Source organism: Gadus morhua, chromosome 21, assembly GCF_902167405.1.
Source record: "Gadus morhua chromosome 21, gadMor3.0, whole genome shotgun sequence".
Classification (NCBI taxonomy): Eukaryota; Metazoa; Chordata; class Actinopteri; order Gadiformes; family Gadidae; genus Gadus; species Gadus morhua.
Window position 1 is genome coordinate 10613536 of NC_044068.1, and position 5933 is coordinate 10619468.

A 5933-nucleotide genomic window follows, 5' to 3' on the forward strand; every position below is an offset into this window, starting at 1 on the left:
CCCGCAGAGAGGATACCTCCGTCCCCGCACTCTGCGTTAATGATAACTCTAGGCTGGAGAGAGAGAGGCATAGGGGGCCCTATGCCTCTCTCGCTCTCTCTCTCTCTCTCTCTCCAAGATCCCTCTGCATTGCAGCGAGTACCCCCCCCCCCACACACCCACCCGCCCACCCACAATCCTCACCTTCCGATCCGTTTCCCCCGTCTTATCCCAACGCCCCCGCCTCTCTCCCTCCGTCTCTCAATCAGAGCTGCGCCTTTTCAATTACTGCAAGAAGCGTAGGCCGCTCGCTCACTCTCAATCTATATCTCTCTCTCAATCTATATCTCTCTCTCTCTCTCTCTCGTCCTGACTATTGTGACTCTCGCTCTCTCCCCGTCTATCACTAATTCTCTCTTTCTATCTCTCTCTCCCCGTCCCTCCCTGACTCACTCTCTTTCGCTCTCTCTTTTACTTAATCTGTTGCTCACTCACTCCCTCGCCCCTCTCGCTCTCTCACACACGAATCACCTTTCCCCATCTCGTTCTCCAATACCTCTCACATTGTGTTCGTTCTTCTTCCTCCAACTATCTCTCTTTTCATTTTGTCTCTCCTCTCCCCCTCCTCTCTCTGTGTCATTTTCACTTTCTATTCATCGTCCTCCCCATCACCAGCCTCCCCCCTCCTCCCCCACCTCCGTTTGTCTTACTGTGCATTTTCATTTTTATAGTCTGCCATCACTCTTCCGCGTTTTATTAGGCCGTTTTATTTATTTTTACTTCCCGCTCCCTCCCTTCCTCCTTCCCTCCCTCCCTCCCTCCCTTCTTTACGGTCTATCGTGACACTGTCACCGCCACCACCTCTCCTCCCTCCCTCTCTCACCCACCCCCCCCCCCCCCCCCTCCTCGATTTACCTAGAAGAATAGGCTCATCCATCTTTGATTGTTGAGAAAATATTACGGCGGGCGTCACGACAACGGCGGCCTCACGGAACCTCATGCAATATTCACCAGGCGATGATATAAGACTGGGGCTAATGAAAGAACCAGCAGGCAATACAAACAGCCCTTTAATAACACGCCGGCTCCGGGCCCGGCTCGCCGCGAGTTCAACCCATCACTCAGCCCTCTGTGATGCCAGCGTGTCAACAACATGCCCCCGGTGTGTGTGTGTGTGTGTGTCAGTGTCACTGTGTCAATGTGTGTGTGTGTGTGTGTGTGTGTGTGTGTGTGTGTGTGTGTGTGTGTGTGTGTGTGTGTGTGTAGGGGAAGGTAAGGGAGCACACTGTACGCTGCTGTCACCTGGTACTGTTGCTGCACCGTGGGGAAGACCTCCCCGTGGGTGGCCTGTGCCTACCTGCGTCATGGGGCCTATGTCTGGCTGCGCCGTGGGGCTTTTTTAGTCTTGCTGCGTCGTGGAGCCTACGCTTCGCTGCGCCGTCGGGCCCCGTGCCTAGCTGCGTCAAAGGGTCCACACCCAGCCGCTGCCTGTGACTTGCTGCGTCATCGTAGGTCTTATGCCTGGCTGAACGGTGGGGGTCTCGCCTGGCTGGGCCATAGGCCCTGTGACTATAGCTGCCCCAACGGGCTCACCTGCAGCACTGGGGCCGTTAGCAGCACCGTGGGGAGGGCTTTTGGGATTGCGGTGTACATCCTTCCATGCACCATGTTACACGAGTCGGCAGAGGGGGACACGACCGTGCCCGCTGGTGTGCACGTGCATGTGCATGCATTCGACAGTGCTATACATACACTAGGGCTGTTCGTTCGAAATGTATCCAAAAACGCGAATTCGAACGTGAAAATTAATATTCGAATGTGAAAAAACACTTCCGCGGTACAAGCGCCTCTATCTGCCTCTGTCTGTTCGCGATTTCCCTCATAATATTCGAATGTGAAAAAACACTCCCGCGGTACAAGTGTAACAGACTAGTATTGTGAAGAGCGAATGTATTTTATCCCCTCGGGGTTTCCGTACTTGGATATAGGTATTCCAGCTCGGCTATGCCATTCAATAAGCATCCGAAGTAGAGCTCAGGGAGCTAGTAGTCTGGCTGGTGAAAGCTGCTATAACGCAATGTTCTCGGCAAAGTCCGAGACAGCTTTTTTTTCATGAATCCGAACGGTGCGTAGTGCTGGCCCTTTCGCTGGCATGGTGGAAGACGTAGGCGACATGCATATTTTTCTTTATCGATTTTAATAGGCCTTCTCGATAAATGGTAACTTGGTAAGCAAAGCAAGGAACGTTACCACTAGCATACTTTGTAACATTCAGAAGCGGGCGTCTTCTTCAGATTACTATAGTTTGCGCGCTTGCAGGTGTGGTGGTGAAATGCAAGCGATACAAAGTTGTGGCTTTTCATGATTAGGCCTCCACGTTACTGGGCTGTTTATAGGATATATATATATCCCGCTAATTTGAACCATGGTTTTGTCGCATTATTGACATATTGACGGCAACTGCGTAAAATAGGCAACCAGATATTCGAATAGTTCGAATTCATGATTTTTTTCCAAACGAACATTCGAATGTCATTTTTGAGCAATTTTGACAGCCCTAACATACACACATGCATGCATACGGCTACACTGCTCACTGCACACAGAAAACACACACCCCCTTGCGCGGGATGATAAACACATACACTCGCACACACAGAAAAACAAGCCTTTGCGAAAACATATAGTCACCTGACCACACATACACACAAAAACACACACAACGCACCTGCACCCAAAGCCACATGCATACAGAACATTGTATGCACATGCAAGCACACACACACAGCAACACAAACACACACACACACATACACACACACACACACACACACACACACACACACAAACACACACAGCTGGAGGTGAATCAGTGGCAGTGGATTGCATCAGCATCAGCAGAAGCTCGCTCACTGGGCGAAACCCCATAGGATGAGAGGGGGGAGGGGGGAGGGGGGGCAGAACTCGGAGAGACATGAGAGATACGCAGAGGAGAGAACGTAACCACGGGTGATGGACCGGGGGATGGAGAGTGAGAGTGGGGCGGGGGGAAGACAGAGACGGAGAGGGAGAGAGAGAGAGAGAGAGAGAGAGAGAGAGAGAGAGAGAGAAAGAGAGAGAGAGAGAGAGAGGAGAATATTAGAGCGAGCCAGAGAGTGGGAGAGAGGGTAGAAATAGAGAGAGGGGGATGGAATAAACTGAGAGATATCGGGGGAGAAGGTTAGCCATATAGGGAGAGGGGGAGGGAGAGAGATGGAGGAGGGATGGAGAGAGAGAGGGGGAGTGGGAGAGTGAGGGGGGTTGCTGAACAGGGATCCTCCTGGCAGGGATTCCCCTCCTTTGATGTATTTCCCTTACATCCCCCCCTTCTTTTTCCTCTTCATTTTACCGCAGCGTCGTCTACCCCATAGATCCACTGAAACCCAAACGCAGCAAATGCCTGACACTCTGCTGAGACCTGTCCCGTCCTCTTGTCTGTCCCCTCCTCCTGTCTGTCCCCTCCTCCTGTCTGTCCCCTCCTACTGTCTGTCCCCTCCTCCCCTTCAGTCTCCTGTCTGTCCCCTCCTCCTGTCTGTCCCCTCCTCCTGTCGGTCCCCTCCTCCCCTTCAGTCTCCTGTCTGTCCCCTCCTCCTGTCGGTCCCCTCCTCCCCTTCAGTCTCCTGTCTGTCCCTTCCTCCTGTCTGTCCCTTCCTCCTGTCTGTCCCCTCCTCCTGTCTGTCCCCTCCTCCTGTCTGTCCCCTCCTCCCCTTCAGTCTCCTGTCTGTCTTCTCCCGTCATGACTGAACTGTCTTGACCCGTCACACCGCGACCGTCCAGTGATGTGATGTCAACGCCATCCTGTGAAGTCATGCCCTGTCATATCAGGTCAGTCTCTGTCCCACCCTCTCCCCTGGCCAGAGGGCTCTCTCTCCAGCCCCGCGTCCCGCCACAGAACCCCCTCTCCAGCTCTCCAGCGCTACGGCCTGGGGATAGGGGGTGGGGCTCTATGGGAGGGGGCTGGGACTGACAAGGGTGATGCCAGAGTAGAAAACAGCAGAGGAACGGGGGGAGGGGAGGAGAAGGAGAAGGAGAAGGGGAGGGCCCGTCCTGCAGTGGGATTGCAGAGGTGGTAGTAGGAGTATGTAACATAATGCAGTGGTGGTGGATGGGGCGGGTGGTGGTGGTGGTGGTGGAGTGGTTGGTGATGGGGGTGGTGGTGGTGGTGGTGGTGGTGGTGGTGGTGGTGGTGGTGGTGGAGGGGTTGGTGATGGGGGGTGGTGATGGTGGTGGTGGTGGTGGGGTTGGTGATCGTGGTGGTGGGGTTGGTGGTGGTGGGGTTGGTGGTGGTGGGGTTGGTGGTGGTGGGGTTGGTGATGGTGGTGGTGGTGGTGGAGGGGTTGGTGATGGGAGGTGGTGGAGGTGGTGGTGGTGGAGGGGTTGGTGGTGGTGGTGATGGGGGGTGGAGGTGGTGGAGGAGTTGGTGGTGGTGGTGATGGGGGGTGGAGGTGGTGGAGGAGTTGGTGATGGGGGGTGGTGGTGGTGGTGGTGGTGGATGGGTTGGTGATGGGGGGTGGTGGTGGGGTTGGTGATGGTGGCGGTGGGGTTGGTGATGGGGGTGGTGATGGGGGGTGGTGGTGGAGGTGGGGTTGGTGATGGGGGGTGGTGGTGGTGGAGGGGTTGGTGATGGGGGGTGGTGGTGGTGGAGGGGCTGGTGATGGGGGTTGGTGATGGGGGGTGGTGGTGGTGGGAGGGGTGGTGATGGGAGGTGGTGGAGGTGGTGGTGGTGGAGGGGTTGGTGATGGGGGGTGGTGATGGGGGGTGGTGGTGGTGGAGGGGTTGGTGATGGGGGGTGGTGGTGGTGGAGGGGTTGGTGATGGGGGTGGTGGTGGTGGAGGGGTTGGTGATGGGGGGTGGTGGAGGTGGTGGTGGTGGAGGGGTTGGTGATGGGGGGTGGTGGTGGTGGTGGTGGTGGAGGGGTTGGTGATGGGGGGTGGTGGAGGTGGAGGGTTGGTGATGGGGTTGGTGAGGGGGGTGGTGGTGGTGGAGGGGTTGGTGATGGGAGGTGGTGGAGGTGGTGGTGGTGGAGGGGTGGTGATGGGGGGTGGTGGGGGTGGAGGGGTTGGTGATGGGGGGTGGTGGTGGTGGAGGGGCTGGTGATGGGGGGTGGTGGTGGTGGAGGGCTTGGTGATGCAGGTGGGGGGCCAGTGCAGATGGGGATGGGAGACGATGCATTATGTTGATGTCCCCCTCCCATCCCAGGCCTCCGTCCACTTAGTGAGAGTGGTGGGCTCGTGTGAAGCTCACACAGGGAGGGGGTGGGGGGGGGGGGGCTGGACCACGGCAGGCAGTGTGGCTCACGTGGTGGTCAGGAGGGCGGGGCAGATTAGAATGGAGATCGGGCCACCGAAGCTCATTGGTTGGTTCGCCCAGAGAGAGCGGGCTATGCCACCGACTGGGGGCTGTGGTATAGAATCTAATCTACTGGCTACTTGCCTGTTCGTACACACGTGCACGCGCACACGCACACACTGACGCCTGTGCATAACAGATGCACTCTCAGTGCACACACATTCACGGTCACGCACACACACACACACACACACGCACACACACACACACACACAAACACAAACACACATGCATGCATACTAACGAATGCACTCAACCACACAGTACACATACACGTACATAGACACACACATAAACACACAGGCTAACAGATGCACTCATGTGCCTGCACACACACACACACACACACACACACACACACACACACACACACACACACACACACACACACACACACACACACACACACACACACACACACACACACACAGATAAGCACCTAGACACATCCACTTACACTAACAGATGCACTCATGCATACATATACATGTGCATATAGACACAAAGATACACAACCACAAATGTGCAGTACACACATATAAACAGTATATGTGTATACACATATA